This window comes from Delphinus delphis, chromosome 7 (genome assembly GCF_949987515.2).
Source record: "Delphinus delphis chromosome 7, mDelDel1.2, whole genome shotgun sequence".
NCBI lineage: Eukaryota > Metazoa > Chordata > Mammalia > Artiodactyla > Delphinidae > Delphinus > Delphinus delphis.
In genome coordinates this window covers 28701374-28719919 of record NC_082689.1, presented here as the reverse complement: position 1 = coordinate 28719919, position 18546 = coordinate 28701374, and the positions used below count along the sequence as shown (strand labels likewise).

Sequence of the window (18546 nt, the reverse complement as noted above, 5' to 3'; positions counted from 1 at the left end):
AACCAGAGTGACACTACACACAGCACTGCTCACTCCACTGGATTTTGTGACTGTTTGACATCTACTTGGCTACTTAGAAGCTATTTTTACCTCTTTTCTATTTTTATTCTGAATAGGTTAGTCTGAAATAGTTGTGTTTTGGCAAGATGAAATATTGCTATATTTTTCAAGGTGCCAAAACCTTGAAATGGGATAAAATTTCCTCAGTCCTGGGATTGGAAAAAAGAAAAAAAAAAAAGAGGCAAAGCCATGCCCCTTTCAGTGCTTATGGCAACTTGATAAAAAAGCAGGGCTGCAACTTGAATGTGCATTAATAGGAGAAAATGCAAAGGGTGGCTCATCTGTATAGCAAAATACTATGAGCTATGAACTGTGTATACCACATATACGTACACTGATTGGAAAATATGCTCGTTGACGTACTGTTTCGTTTCCACACCAATAGGAAAATGCTTCTCTTTGGTCCCCCAGTCCTGAGATATATTTCGTAAGGCCAGCAGGATCTAGCACTAGCTCACTCGCAGCACTGCCCCACTCAGTAGGGCGCCCTTACATTAGCTGCCCCTCCGTCCCTGCTTCACCCCCCGTCCTTTCTCCTGCTCCCCGCAAGCATCGCCCAAGTCCCTGCACACAGCCTTCGTCTCTCAGGCGTTGCTTCTGAGAGAAGTCAGGTTAAAAAAAAAGACATTGTCAAGGGAAACAATGATGCATTGAGCTGCTGCACCCATTTTGCAACCATGAGGGGAAGACCAAGAGAATGCGAGAAACTGACCCAGAACCATGGCACCACTGGGCTACAGAACCATCTACCTCCAGACATCTTGTTCCATGAAAAGAATAAGCCCCTATTAAGTTGCTGATAGTTTGGTTTTCTGTTATTTACAGCCAAAGTACTTCTTGGGAGTATTTTACTTAGAGGCGAAGGCAGAGGGATGAGCTCTCTGTGTGGAGAAGCCAGGGGAGGTTGGTAATGAGAGCTCCAGCTAGTAGAGAATTCTGGTCTGAGAGAAGCAGAGACAAAGACAGAGGGAGTGTGTCCTGTGGTTTAGAGTCTTCTGCCAGTGAATTCCTCTTTTTGACTAAAATATTTGATGTAGAGTTTCTATCACTTGCAAACAAAAGTCCTGCCTAATTTAAGTGTGAGCTTACTCTTGTTTTACAAAAAATGTGCGTATGTGTGTATGAGTGTACGTTCATCTAAGCACGGAAAAATATGAATGCATGTACTGAATGGCTACCAGCAGTTATTTCTGGGGAGAAGTGGAATAGAGGGGAGTCAGAAGGACATATGTATCATTTTTACTTTATAAACTTCTTAATGTTTAAACTTGTTATAACCAGCTTGTATCATTTTTGTACTTTTAAAAGACTAAAAGCTGCAGAAACTCTGAGATAATGTGTGTGTTGTCTGATGCTGTTGAGTTTGAGGTGTGTGGCGGTTGAAAACTAACACACGAGTCATCGCAAACCTGAGAACCACTGCTTACAAACCACCCAACAAACCTCAGTCAGACAACCACAAATCCCAAGGCCCGAATAAAAGCAGTAATAAGCGCTGAGTGAAGAACTAATGCTGGGAAGTTGTATCCAGTCGGCCTGTGACCATGGCCCCTACCCTCCTAAACATATAGTTTCCATTATTTTTCCTAAAATCCAACCCAATAAGCCCACAATCTAAGTTACAAACAAACAAACATAAAGGTGTGCTTGCTATGCAAACGCAGCTGCAAAGCAAGCTCATCCCTTTACCCTGCCCAATGCATTTCTAGACAGAAAAATCCAGCCACAGCTTCAAGAGTCAATGTAAATAGCCTGGAGCGCTAAGGAAGATGGGAAGTGTGCTGGGCCAACCTAAGCACACAGGCTGATGGGATGGAGCCAGGACCAGAGGGGATGGGGTCGTGGGAAACTGATACAGCTGGCTCAGCCATACGAGCCACTTGGTAGATGGACCAAAGCAGAAAAGCACAGGGACACAACATTCTCAGAGTGGAGATGGTGTCAGCAAGTGGAGCATTGACAGCAAAGAGAAACGCAGGTGAATGATGCCAGCAGGACCCCAAGTGGTGGCTGAAGGATGCCAGCAGCAGAACACAGGGAGAGGACCAGCAAGACCCCGTGTAGGCTAGGGGGTTGGGAGGCAGCAGCTGATGACAGATGAGACCTGGAATTCCAGGGAGGGATACTGAGGCAGAAATTCAGGGGTATGAACAGTAAGAGCTACATACGCATACTTACTGCATGCTAAGTGCTTTAAACTCTTATTTCACTTAATTCTTCCAAATACCTTATGAAGGAAAACTTTTACCATCTCCATTTTTGAGATGAAGAAATTAAGGTTGACAGAAGATTTGTGATTTGCTCAAAGTTGCACAGCTAGTGTATTAGTCAGCTCGGGCTGTTGTAACAGAATACCACAGATTGGGTGATGTTAAGAACAGAAATTTATTTTCTCAGCCTTCTGGAGTCTCAAAGTCCAAGATCAAGGTGCTGGCAAGGTTGATTTCTGGTGAAGCCTCTTTTCCTGGCTTGCAGATTGCCGCCTTCCTGCTGTGTCCTCACATGGCCTTTAATTTGGTACACACGCAGAGAGAGAGATCTCTGGTTTATCTTCCTCATCTTATGAAGACACAGTCCTATCAGGTGAGGGCCCCACCCTATGACTTCATTTAACCTTAATTACCTTCTTAGAGGCCCCATCTCCAAATACAGTCACACTGAGAGTTAGGGCCTCAACAAGGAATTTGGGGGTGGGGGGAGAGTGGGGGAAGGACACAATTCAGTCCATAAGAGCTAGTTAGTAGCAAATACAGACAGTATGGCTCCAGAGCCTAATACTCTTTCTGTATTTTTATATTTTATTGAGGTATAATTTAAAGATTATAGTTCAATGAGTTTTGAAAAAATGCATACATTCATATGCCCCACATGCCTAGCAAGAACTCTACTGTACATCTTAACCATTACACTCTACCAGACTATTTTATGACAGGAGGTGCTGCTACTGGTAGATTTCATGGCAGCCAGGAGTCATCCCTGGCACTGAAGACACAAGGTCCACACGCAGCAAGACTTGATTCTGAACTCCCTTCCACACACATCCACATGGGACTCCCCGCCCGGGCTAGCCCTCACCCTCTGCTGCTCTGCTCTGGATTCCAGGAGATTGACCCTTGGCGAGCCATGTTCCCCAGGGTATTTCTCCCCCTCCCTCTCTGCATAGGGCAGTGTCTCTGCCATCTCCTCTGTGGCTCCAACCAGACAGTCCCACAGTGGTTTTCTACCAGATGACCCTCGTGCCTCCTGCACTTTGGTAAAAGAGCACTTCTTCCCTGTTGAGTTCCAGTTCAGAAGTATCAGTGGCTTCCTGCTGTTGCTATTCTTTGAGTTATCTCGCCATCCATTGTTCGGCTTCTCAGCTCTTCCATCTCCTGTATAAACAGTTACCTGCATTACATTCCCCCAATTCAAATACTCAGCATGGTTTCTATTTTCCTGGTAACACTTTTATAGTACACTGGTATAGTTCCTACTTGTCAGGACTGGCTCAGAAACTGGGGCAGTTCTAGGCATTGGATGGAGCCCATGCACAGAGGCTGGAAGGTGGAGGACTCATCAGCAGAGATTTCTCCAAGAGGATACCAGAGACTGTATTTTTGTTCTCTACTTGTTGACATCTTGTTGGTCTATCTTGTTAGCAAATTAGCACTTCCCTCCAATACATTTCTTGCCCATGGCTCACCTGTTTTTCAGGTGGACGTTTGCAAGCTGTCAAGACTAGAGATGCTTTTATCACATGGTTCTTCAGCTACTGTCATGACACTAAGCTACTAATTGGATGTGTCAAACTGTCACATATTTTCCAAAAAAAAAAGTGCTTGTCTCTATGAAGTGGTTGGGGAAACAGTGACTTCGGAGTGCAAAATGGGATACTCCAACATCGAGAAGCCTTCAGCAGCCTGTGGGTATCCCCTGGGATCCTGCCAACCAGCTGGGGTGTGGTGAAGGAAGCCTTTGCAGAGGCTTAAGAGAGGATAAATGCCTGGTCAGCTCTAGTTCCAGTTTGCAACAGGCTCTGGCTAACTGTAAAATCCATACTGAGTAGATCCCCAGGACTACCACAGAAGGACACCCATCTCTAGTTTGGCTGACAAACTAAGTCTTGGCTTTCAAGAGCCTTTGGCTTTAGGAGGGAAAACCAGGAGGCAGACTGCACCCACTGGCTCACTGCCCTGCATCCAGGGACTTCTCCAGAGCTGCAATAGCTCTGAGTCACGTCTCCTTTCCTCAGCTCACACCACCTCACTGGCAGGCTGATGGCCTGCCCTGATGGCAGGAGTAGAAGCCCCGCTGTCAGGGGGTGAAAGGCAACCAGACAGTTCCCACTTCTCCTTCACTCTCTCTACGTGATAAATCACTTCAGCCAGCACTGTCGCAAAAGGACCTGGCAGCTAATGGGAGAAATGTAACCCAAAAAAAGGAGAAAAGGAAGAAAGAATCCTGTTAGTCACAGAGCTTTTCATCTGAACCACAGAACAGGCTCTTGCTTTCTGTGGGAATAATAAAATCACAGTCCCGCACTATATTAGCTCCTCAAACAAAAGCAGCTCCCTAGAATGTAACTCATCAGGGCTTCTGAGCTGGATTTAGTTTTCACTGGGTAAAGGCAAAGGTTAAAATGAAAGACCCTTAAGAAAGTCAGAGGTAAATAAGCTTGCTATCCAAACAAGGAAAACACAGGCTGCAGGGCAGCTCCGCCCTGCGGTCAATTCAACACCTGGCAAACAAACAGCATGGTCTCCGCCCAAGCTGGACTTTTCCCACAGTGGACTGGCAGCTTCAGAGGTCCAACAGAATGCCAGGCTGTCTCTCCGACCTGGGAAAATAGGGTGAGAAGGAAGGGCTGGAACAGATACCTCGTTCCAAAGAAAAAGCACAACAGCTAAAAGTTATTATTAGAGAAGGACCTCAGAGCAGGCGGCTGGAGTTATTTTCAGGGTAAAGAAATATTCTTTGTAGAGAAGTGTTTAGGGAAAAAACACAAATAGTGTGTGAATATCACATTATAGGAACAAAATATTCTCTCTAAAATAAAGAGCTGGTATGGAATCAGTTGTTTTAACATCACATAAGCCCAGTGCATGCCACCTCAGCAGCAGGCATGTGGCTCAGTACCCCATCTTACCATTCTTCATCCTTCCCTTCCCCATGTCACCTAGCTCCTGCTTCAGCAACCCCTTCCTCCAAAGGCATCCAGGACTCTCAGAATTCTCTGAGAAGACTGTTCCTCTAAATTATTCATAGTACAGTGCTACTGACTTCCTATCCTCCCCTTCCCAGAAGTATCTGCTATGTAAGAATCCAGTGAAAATGAGCAATGCTTGGAACAAATAATGAATCACTCCTTGGAAAATTTCAGGAACTTGTAGAGATTTCACAGGGGGATGAATGTCTCTTACCCATGTCCTAAATGATACTACGTATAAATATACTATAAACTTGACCTCTTTTAGAGTATGAATTCCTGTTATACGGGTATGAGAACATTATTTTTAAGATACGGACTTTCAAAAGTTGAGATCACTACTTTCAGTCAAAATAGCCATGGATCCAGCAATTCCACTACTGGGCATATACTCAGAGAAAACCATAATTCAAAAAGACACAGGCACCCCAATGTTCATTGCAGCACTATTTACAATAGCCAGGTCATGGAAGCAACCTAAATGCCCATCGACAAACGAATGGATAAAGAAGATGTGGTACATACATACAATGGAATAGTACTCAGCCATTAAAAGGAATGAAATTGGGTCATTTGTAGAGACATGGATGGACATAGAGACTGTCATACAGAGTGAAGTAAGTCAGAAAGAGAAAAACAAATATCGTATTAACGCATATATGTGGAACCTAGAAAAATGGTACAGATGCACCGGTTTGCAGGGCAGAAATATAGAGACACAGATGTAGAGAACAAATGTATGGATACCGAGGGGGGAAAGTGGGGGGGGGGTGATGATTGGGATTGACATATATACACTAATATGTATAAAATAGATAACTAATAAAAACATGCTGTATAAATTCAAAACTTAAGAAAAAAATTTAAAAAAAAAGAGCCATGGGTCTAAAGGCCAGCAGAAAAATATTTGTGAATTTATTTACAACTTGCGTTCTCTTCCTCGTGTGTGAACTTTTAGATCGATAAAGGTATGGTAAAGTGTTTTCAATAACAAAAAAATCCTTTCTAAACTCCTGTTTAATCTTGTCATACTTCTTTTCTACCGGTGCACAAAAATATTTTGGAAATGTCTTATCCACATTATACTCTGGTCCTGGTAGGGGTAAAACACAATGGTTGACAGGTCTATGTCCATATTTACAATTGTTAGGGATTCCTGCTGTAATATAGACATTCTCAGCCCTGACTACGGTAGACTATTGCTAGAGACAGACAATAATTCCCCTCAACTGCATGCTCTTTTTCAATGTGACTCCGCTACTCCTTCCATCAATAAGTGGAGTCTATTTCCTCTCCCTTTGAATCTGGGATGGCTTTGTGACTTGCTTGACTCACAGAATTTGGCAGAAGGGACTCAGTGTGATTTCTAGGCATCCTCGTGGAGCCCCAAGCCTCCAGGTAAGGAAGTCCAAGCTGTACTGCTAGACAGAGTCTCTTAGAGGAGCCCCATGGTGCCCAGCTGACAGCCATCCCCAGACATGTGAGTGAGGCCCTGTTGCATCCTCCAGCCCGAGTCATGACCAGCCAACACATGTAGAGCAGAGGCAAGCCTTTTCCACTGAGTCCTGCTCAAATTGCAGGCCTATAGAATCATAAGCAAATTTATGCTTTAAGCTACTGTGTTTTGGGGTAATTTGTTACCTACCAGTAGATAACCAAAATACTGACCTTATACAAAAATGACTGAATTGTGTACAGCTACCCAGATTTGGTACACCAGAGATGAAATACTTGGCCTCAGAAAGCATAATCTGTCTCAATACAAAAATGTAAATGATCAAAGTCCAAATTATGCTCCGAATCAGAGACCACTCTCCCAATATCCATGCTCCGCTTCTTCTACAGCAGTGGCCCTCAAAGTGTGGTCCTGGACCAGCAGTATCAACAACACATGAGAACTTGTTAGAAATGCAGATTCTTGGCCTCCTTCTGAAAGAGAAACTCTGGGGGTGGGGCCCAGCAAGCTGTATTTCAACAAGTCTTACAGGTTGAGTCTGATGCACGCTGAAGTTTGAGAACCACTGTTCTATGGCAGTAACACTTCTGATGCTTAACTGGTATACCTGGCCACCTGGATAAAGACTAGGTAAGGAGGCTAGGTAAGGCCACGACTAAGTTCTGACCAGCAAAAAGTAAGCAGAAATGGGAAAGTGGGTGTTCCCTTCTCTGCCTCTTTCACCTTCATGCTAGTTGGAATTCAGGTATGATGGCTGCAGCCCTGGAAAATATCTTAGATCATGAAGTGATCCTGGGAAATGAATCCATGCGCAGGAGAGAAACAATATGGAAGGAGCCCAGGACCCTGATACTATGCAGTTGCCACATTAGTTCTAGACTGATTCCCTGACTTCCTGAACATGAGAGAGAAATTCCTATCTTAAGCTTCTGTTTTTAAAGTTTTCTGCCCCTCACAGTTAAATCTGCTCCTAACTAATATATAATTCGAATAAAGTAGTCCCCCTTCCCCTCACCAGCTGAGATGTTCTTTAATATAAGAATATTTTTTCTTCACTTGTCACAAGTTATTCTTTAGATTGTTCAATTTTTTAGTTGCCTATTAGCTGTCTCCTTATTTGACTAGAAGCTCCGTGAGGGCAGTTTTGCTTTGTTCATCATTGAATCCCCAGCATCCAACACACTTCTACCCTCACAACAGGGACTTGGTGAATATTTACTGAATCAAATGGAGAGATAAAAGAATGGATGTAGGAAAACCACATTTTTTCCAGAGAGTCTTTAAGCACTGATAAAATGACCAAGCCTCAAATAATCTTTCTTTTACGTCCAGCAAAACTATCTCCCCATCACATCCTACCTCTGTTCCACAACATAATCTAAATATGAAGCAACAATAACAATAACTAACACTTTTACATACCTTAAAATGCACCAAAGACAAATTCCAATAGAGGAGCATCCTACAATATAATACCTGAAGTACCTGAATATACTAAAGTACCTTTAGTACTCCTAAAACCTGTCAAAATCATCAAAAACAGGAAAGTCTGAGAGACTGTCACAGGGAACGTAAGAAGACCCAACCAGTAAATGTGACCTAGTATCCTGGATGGGATCCTGGAACAGAAAAGGACATTAGGTAAATGAGACTAAGGAAATCTGAATAAACTACAGACTTTAATTAATAATAAGATGTCAGTATTGGCTCGATAATTGTAACAAATATACCACACTGATGTAAGATGTTAATAATAGGGAAACCAGGCTTGGGATGGGGTGAGGGGAGGAGATGTAGGTATATATTCTCTGTACTATCTGCTCACTTCTGTAAATCTAAACTGTTCTAAAAAATAAAGTCTATTAATAAAAGAAATATGCCAAAGACTTACATATATTAACTCTTATTACGTATATTAGTTCTCATGAAGACTCAGATGGGAAGTATGATGAGCCCTATTTTACAGGTACAAAAGAGTACAGTAAGTTCAGTTTCCCCAAGTCCCTAAGGCTTAGAGTATATGTTTCTTCTGGATCAAAATATATTTGATTCAGTCTTTCAAATAACGTATATTGATTACTGTGTGCCACCCAGAGACTGAGCTTAGGTGATTCTATGAAGAGAGTCAAAATTAGGAAGGGAGAAAGAGCTTTGTATCTGTCTACTGAAATTTAAAGGGCACAAGCAAACATTCTAAAGCATGCACAACTCTAAAGTGTGTTACATTTACATGTTGACAGCACATATACTCCTCCAACAGCTAGAAACAACTGAGCTTGACATCTAATTATCAAGAATAATTATTTAAATATGAAGCCACTAGCTGGCATAAATTTTTAAGAACACATAAGTCATACATCAGAAATTACAAAGCTGATTGAGAGTGAATTTGTATCTTACCCCATGTACCAAAATAGATAAGGCTCTATCTCTGAGGACAATCCCTGGTCTATGCTGAAAGAACACCTCAAATGAGAAAAATCTCTATGTCACTGCATTCCTTTCTAAAGACTGTAAACTTCCTTAACTACTATTTTGGTTAGCAGAACCCTAACACTTTCATTACTGATTACTCTGTTGATCAAAACAAAGATCTGGCACCTCGATTGATCTAATTCCTGACCCATGCAGTCTGACCATGAAATGTTATCCATGCTCACTATGATAACGTGGTACACTGAGATGAAAATAAGCTTTGTTGAAATTTTTTTGCAAAATGTATTACCTATGGGGATTGACTTTCATGCCCGGAACTGTAATCAACAGGTAGAGTCCAATCTAAATATCCACCTGAAACAATACCTAAAGGAGTATTTTGCATCTGTAACTTCATTGTTTCTCATGATTCCTTTAGCTGCCTCACTGTATTTATCCTTAAAAGTTCAGCTGAGGCATTAGGTCCTTCACAAAGTTTTAGCCTGCTCATTGTGGGCCATGGCACCTTGCATGGACCTCAGTAATAGGATTTATCACCATTCAGTAAAATTCAACAAGCATTGAATGAATGCAGATGAGGTACCATTCTGAGCACCTGGGAAACATCAGTGAACAAATCAAAGTTGCCTACCCTTGTGAGGAGAAATAGATGATACATAAACTATAATACGTAAGTAAATTTTATAGTATGTTATAATGATAAGTGCTATGGAAAAAGAAAACATGGAGTGGGTTAAGGGGTCTAGGGTGGACTAGGATACAGAGGAAGGTTCAGGTTATAGTATTAATTAGGGTGGCAAGGTAGGCTTCTGTGAGAACAGGAGATTTGAGCGAAGACTCAAAGGAAGTGAGGGAATTATCTCTGTAGATCCCAAAAGAGGAGGCTTCCAGGTAGGGGAAAGAATTAGAGCAAAAACCCTCAGGCAGCTATATGCTTGGTGAGTTTGAGAAAAAGCCTGGAGGCCAGTGAGTCTGGAGCAAAATGCCCCAGAAGGGAGTAGGAGGGGAAGAGAGAAGTGAAGCAGGGAGCATCAATCATGGGGGTTTTGGGGGCCATTACAAACACTGGCTTTTACTCTATGTGAAATGGTGAGCTATTGCTGGGTTTTGAGTAGTGGAGAGACATGATCTGACTTATTTTGCAAGATTCATTCAGGCCATTATGTGGAGAATAAAATTGTAATGGAGCCAAGACAGAAGCAGAAAAACCTATTAGGAGGTAATTATAAGTGAGAGAGGATGATGCCCCAGGCCAGAGAAGTAATGTAGAGAGGGGTAAATGAGACCCAGAGTTTGGATTTAGCATCATGGTAAAACAGAGGTGGGGCATAACAAACAGAGGAGAGCCAAAGATGACTCCAGGGATTTTGTCCTGAGCAACTACTACAATGGAGGTGTCATGAACTAACGTGGGAAGACCATGCTTCCATGGAATTCACGAAAGAATAGGAATTTGGTTGTTATCTGAAAATGTGCTGTTGATACTTTCTGGTAAGACGGAATAAGCACAAGAAGAGTGGGTGTCAGTGGTTTGAAAGAAAATCTGGGATTCAGCAGAGGGGCACATTTTAGAAGTGCTCCATTTCAAATTCCCAATACTTGATATCACAGACAACATTGTGAGGAAAAACACAGAAATTAATGTCTCTGAGTCTTAAAGTGATTCTGAAGAATTAGACTCTGAACATGAAAAAGTTATAGAAATACCTCAAATAATTTATTTACATTTACCTTTTCATGTATGACCTGAGAATAAAATATTATTTTAAAAATCCATCTAGATAGACCTAAATTTCAAGAAATAGAAAATAATTTTGGTGATAAGAAATCACCATGTAACAGTTTAACGGGGAGTGTTTTTCTTAGTGACACAAACAATATCTTTTAATTGGATACAATGAAATATTATGATAAAAATAACTAATATTTACTAGCCATAATGAGCCAGCGACAGTGCTAAGTGCTATATATGGAAATTTTTATTTCACTTCTCACAACAATCCTATGAAGTAGCTACCAATTTCACCCCGTTTAAGAGAAAGCTCAAAATAATGAAGAAAACTTATGTGTCTTCTGTATGTCCCATATGATCTTTGTGCTTTGCTGTTTTTTTCCCCTTGGAAAAAATATTATCAGCCTCTTATTTAATAATTCCTCACCTTTAAGAATTTTAAGAATGAAATCTTTAGCATGGGTCTTCCACACATGCTCCACATGTTACCCCAAGCATGGCTGCTCTCTCTGCTACACATAGACCTCTAATTCCAGTCTTTTCTGTCCTGGGTTTTATGTTTTGGGTTTTGTTTGGTTCCCTCTGATCAGGTCAAAAAACAGGCATAGAAGGAGGTGCAGGGCTAAAGGGATGAGTAAAATTTTGTCCCTGGGCTTGAGGCACTTACAGTCTAAAGGGTGACAATACATGAATGGGTGATTTACTTCCTTTCACGTGCCAGGTGCCCTGCCTCTGTGTGTGCAGCAAGCTCTGACAGTGAAGCTACAACTTAGGGCAAGCCCTAACAGAAAGAAAGAGAGGGTGTTTTCTCAACTCCTTTGGCTTCACGCTGTATTACGGGTAACTCCAATAAACATTCCTGGGCTGCAGTGAGCCACTCAGGGAGTGTTTTGATTATAGCTCTCTCATACCTTGTATCACGTAGGTCACAAGAGCATACGCTGTTTGTTTAACCTTGGACTAAAGATGACACACTAGGTTATACAAAAGTCCTGAAAATGATTCAGTTCCGGCTTCCCAGAAAAAATACGAGAAACTCTGACACACAATTACAAAAGCATTCTACTGGTTGGGCTCAAAATCCACAGTTACAAAAACCATTTAGCAATGTACCATAGAACAGATGTCAGTGACATTTACAGAGTATTAGACAATAATATATTAAACAGTAACATTTGCAGATTCATTATATGAATCTACACAGGGTAACTGTACTGGAAGGTAGGGAGTGGGGGGAAAAGGGATGTAGTCCATCCTGGAAAAGGATCAGTCTAGTTGGGGAGACTCTGTGAACCTAGAATAAGAACCAGGGCTGTAAGCACACCAAATTCTAGTAAATTCAATTCCGTTTCACTGATGTTTATAACCCTCATTCATAGTTTGAGAATACATGTACTAAGGGATCTCTTAAGAGGATCTCAGAACTGTGACAGTATCTGCTCAAACCAATGGATTATGATGAAACAAAGTTTTTCTTCCTGATCTACAAATGCAAGACCCTAATGATATAAAATCTGCTTGTGCAAGGAGGCATGAGCAAGCGCATCCTCTAAATTCAGTTGGCAAGAAGATATTTCCTGGGAAGAAGTAACACTGTCGTTAATGCAGTTTACAGAAACATAGACCAAATCACTGTCATTTTTGACAGGTCCCTTAAAAAAAAGTGTGTCAAATACTAAAATATAAGAATTTAGCTGACAGGACTAGATTCTTTGCTAAGAACTGTCTACACAAAGAAGGGACACTGGCAATCATGACACTGAGATTTTTAAGGGTTCTTATTCTCATCTGCAGCCTTGGGATGTATACAGATGAAAAGATTTATTCTCTCCTTCCCCACCATCCTTACATATTCAAACAAGTAACTTCTTTCTAAATTCCTTGCAGAAGGAGGGGGGTAAAAGTCTAGCTGGGAGGAACTTTTGAAAATAGACAGTGTCCCTTCCCCCACTCCATCTTTGGATGCTGATGGAAATGTACTGTGTGTGAAAAAGATAGAAAACTTGAGAATCACTCATTAAGTATCTGAACACAAAAATCAGATACCTTGATGCAGTCTTAGGAGATACAGTAACTCCTACCTCACAAGCGAACCTCCAATAGCCTTTCACTATGCAGAGATGGGATGCTTCTTAGAGTGCAGTTTGAACCCCTGTATCCTGTACCTGAGTTAGGAGTAGCAATTCCTGTTAGGGTATGAATCAGCTGTGTTGTTTTCCAGTGTCACCAAGGCAACATACATGACTGAACCACAACTAATACAGAGATCAGAAAAGTTTTATCAAGGTGAACATCAGCATTAAGATTGATAGAATTAATGACCACTTCATTCTTTTTATCCAGTATTGAAAGAAATGTTACTCTTCTGGAGAAGAAATGTGCTCTGGTATTTCTGAAGTACATCCTATGATAAATTATATTTTACTTCAGCACAGTAAGCATCAGTTTTTAAGCCCCGAAAGACATTTAGTGTGGATGTTTTCCTTGCTTTCTTTGAATAAGCATCAGGTAGCAAAGGCATAAATCCTGAAGGGAAAGGACCTAAGAACCTAGTAAGACTGTTAAAAAGGCAAGAGAAACCCTATCTTTTTATGTTATTATTACTAATGCCTTAGATATTTGACTATTAACACTAGTATGAGAGTACTGCAGTCAAAACTGCAGAATTTGGATAGGACTGCAAAAAAGAAAACAGTTGTCCTTAGAAAGTCAAATGTCTCCACCTTCTCGGGGTTACTAATGCTGTTTCCCATGGCTTCTTGGAAAATACCACTGTTTTCTCTGGTCTCTTTCCAGGTGCTTTATTGAGAGAGTAAGATGAAGGAAGAGGAAAATATCATAAACAACTTTATTGTGGAAGGACAGCAAATGCTGACCTCAATATGCTTCTGTTCTTTCTACATAACATTCTCATATTTGTAATTGTGGAGGAAGAAGGATGGTCAGAAAACGTGGCATTGGTCATTTGCGGATTGTTTTAGCACAATAATTCTCAAATATATTCATCCTCAATCCTTCCCTTTATACTCTAAATCAGCGCTTCTAAAACTATCTGTGGTGAAGGACCAAATTTAAAAAATTCCAATCTACTGCAAACTTTTGTAAATTACAATAGAAATGAGTTACTAGAAAAGTAAGTTAAAAAAACCCAAAATATACAAAACATAAACCCCCAAATTTTGTATGATTGATTTCAACAGACACAAAATACTCTGCCGAACTGCTATTAAAGTTTATAAATGCTTATTCTCAACTTCTATACTCACCTTGTGGCAGATGGGTAACAAACTATTCCCAACTACAGTCTGCAAAGGACCATCTTAATCACACACATATCCACAAACACAGGACACATACATCCCAGAAGCACACACAAACACATCAAAGTAAAGCTAAATTTCCATCCATTTAAAAAATAATTCAAATTTATATTAAATTATTATATTACATATTTCTTTAGATCTCACTTCATACAAAAAAAGCCGATGAGAAAACAGCAGTCTCCTACCCCAACTCTGTCTTCCAGTGCCTTCTCAGAGTGGCAGCTATCTAACAATCAAACCTGTCGGAAAAGCTGTTAATGCCAATCTCCCCTCCCCCCAGTCTGACCTTCCTCCTGGGGCTCTCTTCTTCTCACAGCTGCTGACCTGGGTATTCCCTCTGCCTCCTTCTATGCAGGGGTTCCCTTTGAGAAAGACTGTACTACTGTTTGAAATATTTGCAGCTCCTGCCTCGGGGTCGATTATATCAATATGTGTCCCATTGATGTCAGGCTTGGTTATGACTTGTGAGGTTCCATCCTATGGAAGGATTTGACATTTTTGCCTTGTTAAACTCAGAAGTGACCATGTGACTTGTTTGGCCAATGACATGTGACATTCCAAGGTGGAAGCTTAAGAGGTCTATCATCTCTTTTCCCTCCGCCACAAGACTAGCAATTTCCCAGATAAAGGATGCTCCATCGGGCTGGGTCCCATTATGAAGGTGACAAGGAGCAGAACTACACGATGGACACATTGGGTGAAAAGAAAGAAACCTGTATTGTAAGCCATGGAGAGTTCGGTCTTGTTTGTTACTGCAACATAGCCTAAGCTGACAGGTAACACTCTTGATTCCTAGATCTTCTTGTTTTGGTTTTACCACCTCATTTTGGTAATGCGTATCTTCTAGTAGTTTCCTGAGAAAGTGTTCATGACAAGAAAGATCAATATGTCTGAAGATAATAGAATACTGAATTTGAAATAATTTTCCCACAGAATCACAAAGCATTAAGACATTGTCTTCTAGTTTCCAATGATGCTGTTGAGAAGACCACTGTTGTTTTTATTTCTAGTCCTTTGTATGTACCTTCATCCCCTGCCAGAGGCTTTTAATAGGTTGTGGTCGTGTGCTCTGATATGGGCCTTTTTCAAGAGATTTGAATATCTTTTTCAAGCTTAATTCTTATGTTTTTCAAATCTAGGAAAGAATCTTCAATATTTATTCCCCTTAAGATCATCTTTTAAATAAGAATTTAGTTGTATCAAAGTTATACATGCTCAAAGTTTGCAGAGTCAAAGCTCTCTCAATGAATATTTACCGTTCCCCAGAGATAACCACTGTGAATTATTTTAGCTAATTCTTTGGAATTCACCTCCACGTCTCTACACACATGTTTTAATTGTGGTAACTTGATATTTCTGTTGTAGGCATTACTTACTGATTTTCACTATGGAAATGAGGGTTTACTATCCTCCTTCTTTGCATGCCCACCACATATGTGCTCCTTTCACTATATATCATAAATTTAATTAGATTAATGAGTATTTACATTATTGGGACCTTGTATTCTAATTAGATTTGAGCCATATGATAACTGTGGCAGATATGATAACATTTCCTCTCCTGCCAAACCTTTTGTTTTCCCTGGAGTTAATAATTGTATTGTTCTCTTCGTTTACTTAGTTTCCTAAGCGCATATCACCAATTCAAAATTCTCTACTACTTGTTTAAATCTCATCTCAATACATTCATACATATCAGACTTTCTGTTTGGTGGTTAGTTGGTTTCTCTCTTTCATGCAGAACAATTTCCTTAAATTCACAGGAGTACCCCCAAATGGAGGTCCTTTCTCCGCATTTCTCAAGATAGAAGGATTGAATATATTTTAGTTAGCAGTTTGTTCGCTGGATTTATAACTTTTAAATATTTGGACAAATGTTCTGTAGGCCTCTCTTGGTACTCTTTTCCCAGGCTCTGCAAATGGGATAAAGTAGGCATGGCCTCTAATTCCTGAACCCTTCTGGATTTCTGTCAGGCAAATTGGCTTCCTTCTCACCGGTCTCTCTTCTGCAGACACTTAGGTACCAGCTTCTCCCACTCTGCCAAGTCAGCTACCCTTCCTCCATCTATCCTGTCTTCTAAGCATGTGCTGAATTCTCTCAACTGCCATTGTCTGCTTTTCTGTTCTTTTTGTCCTTGAGGGCTTGTATAAGTACCTTATTGCTACTGTAACAAATTGCCCCAAACCTACTGTCTTAAAAAGACACAAATTTATTATCTTATAGTTCTGGAGATCTGAAGCCCAAAATCAGTCTCAGTGGGCTAAAATCAAGGTGCTGGCCAGGCCGCATTCCTCGAGGAAACTCTAAGGGAGAATCTGTTTGTCTTTTCTAGTTCCTACAAGATGTCTGCATTTCTTGGCTAGTGATCCCATCCTCTATCATCAAAGCCAGCAGCTGAGCATCTTCCAATTTCTCTCTCTCTGACTCTAACTCTCCTGTCTCCCTCTTTCCTTTATAAGCAGCTTTGTGATTACATTGGGCCCACTCACATAATCCAGGATAATCTTCGCAGCTCAAAATCCTTAACTTAATTACGCCTGCAAAGCCCTTTTTTTCAAGTAAGATAACACATTCATAGGTTCCAGGAACTAATACATGAGTATTTATGAGAGGACCATTATTCTATCTATCATAAGGGTTTATACTTTCCTTCCTCCTTTACTGTGGGGTGCCAGGAATAAGCAAAGCAAAAAGTATGTGTTCAATCACCTTGTTTGATCAGGAGCCCAAGTAGTATGTGTCCTGTTTCCAATTCCTGGGATTCTTCTCATATCTTTTTCTCAAATAGATAATAATAATAGTATAGGAATAATAATAGAAATAACCAAATATCACTAAAGCCCTTAATCCATACATGAGATTAGGACAGGCCCCAGAAATGTTTTCATAAACCCTGAGTGCCACTGTTTGGGAGAGAATTTGGCAGAGTGGAAATGGGAAGAAAATAAATAAAATTGGAAAACAGAACAAAGGAGTGGGGAAAAATTTTTTGAAGGAGGTGCTTATAAGATTATCAAATATGCTTGTCGCTCAGTAATATGGGTGCTAACCAAAGACTAGTAGACAAGAATCAGAGATAGGAACAGAAAGGCAACATCACGTATGAAAAAAAGGAAGCTAAATTTAGAATTGGAAGTTCTAAATTCAAACCCCAATTCTCAAACTTACAGTCTGATCTTGCACAAGTCAATCAGGTATCTTGGCTGTGTAGCTGAAGAAGCTGAAACCCAAAGAAATTGTCTTAATTTAAATTAGCAGACATATATGAAAGACCTCAGAGAGACATCTGCTACATTACAGTTGAACGTTAGTTGAATCTGAAGCAGAAACAGTCACTAATTGAAAACTAGCATTATGGCATAAGAAATGCTAACATAAAAACCCAACAGCTGGAAGGCAGGCTGAAAGAAAATTATCTTTCGCATTTCTAAAAAGATGGACTAGTCTGGCCATAAGAAAATTCACCTTAATGCATGGGTATGATTGCAGATATTCTATAGAAATATCACTTTTATTCATTAAAAAAACATTTTATTGAACTCCTCCAACGTGCCAAACGCCATGCTAGGTATTAAGGATATAGCAGTGAATAAGGCAGATGCAATCTCTGCCCTCACCGAAGTTACAGTCTAGCACAGAACTAGTCATTTAAACAAATAATGACAAGTAGTGTGATAGGTACTTTTTAAAAAAATTTTTTCCTCCACATTTGTTACTTTTTTTTTTTTTTTTTTTTTTGGCCATGCCATGTGGCATGCAGGATCTTAGTTCCCTGACCAGGTATTGAACCCTTGCCCCCTACATTGGGAGCACGGAGTCCTAACCACTGGACTGCCAGGGAAGTGCCAACATTTTTTTAATTTATTTTTTTGGCTGCGCTGCACAGCATGTGGAATCTTAGCTCCCCGACCAGCGATCGAACCCCTGCCCCGTGCAGTGGAAGCACGGAGTCTTAACCACTGGACTGCCAGGGAAGTCCCAAGTGTGATGGGTCCTTTGACAGAAACAAAAATATGGAATTCAGGCACCTAAATCAGACTAGAGTGTTGGTTTGGGGTAGGGAGTTAGGTAGGGTACTCAGAGTTCATGACACACCCTTCAGAGCTCAGCTAAAGACTAGGAATTAGTGAAGCAAAAATGAAAGGGGGTGGCTAGGCAGAGTGTTTCAAGGAGCCTACTCATTCGCTAGGAAGAGTGACAAGGTATCGTGGAAGCTTTTTAGCCTAATTCTTGTATCATGCATGAAAATGGCGATAGAACTGACATGAGAAGAAAGTGCTTGTGTTACAATGATGCTTTCAGAATGACAGACTCACATCGATGGAATTATAATTTGCTTTCTTCTCAAAGCAA

At 40.7% G+C, this 18546-nt stretch overlaps 1 long non-coding RNA gene across 1 annotated transcript in view; it reads right to left on the bottom strand.

Annotated features, from left to right (window-relative positions):
* The window catches only part of LOC132428409 (uncharacterized), a 184438-nt gene that overhangs the window by 157568 nt on the left and 8324 nt on the right, over positions 1-18546 (bottom strand). Inside the window, exon 2 of the long non-coding RNA XR_009520113.1 lies at positions 17362-17413. This is a non-coding gene — a long non-coding RNA (uncharacterized lncRNA). The remainder of the gene's footprint in view (positions 1-17361; positions 17414-18546) is intronic.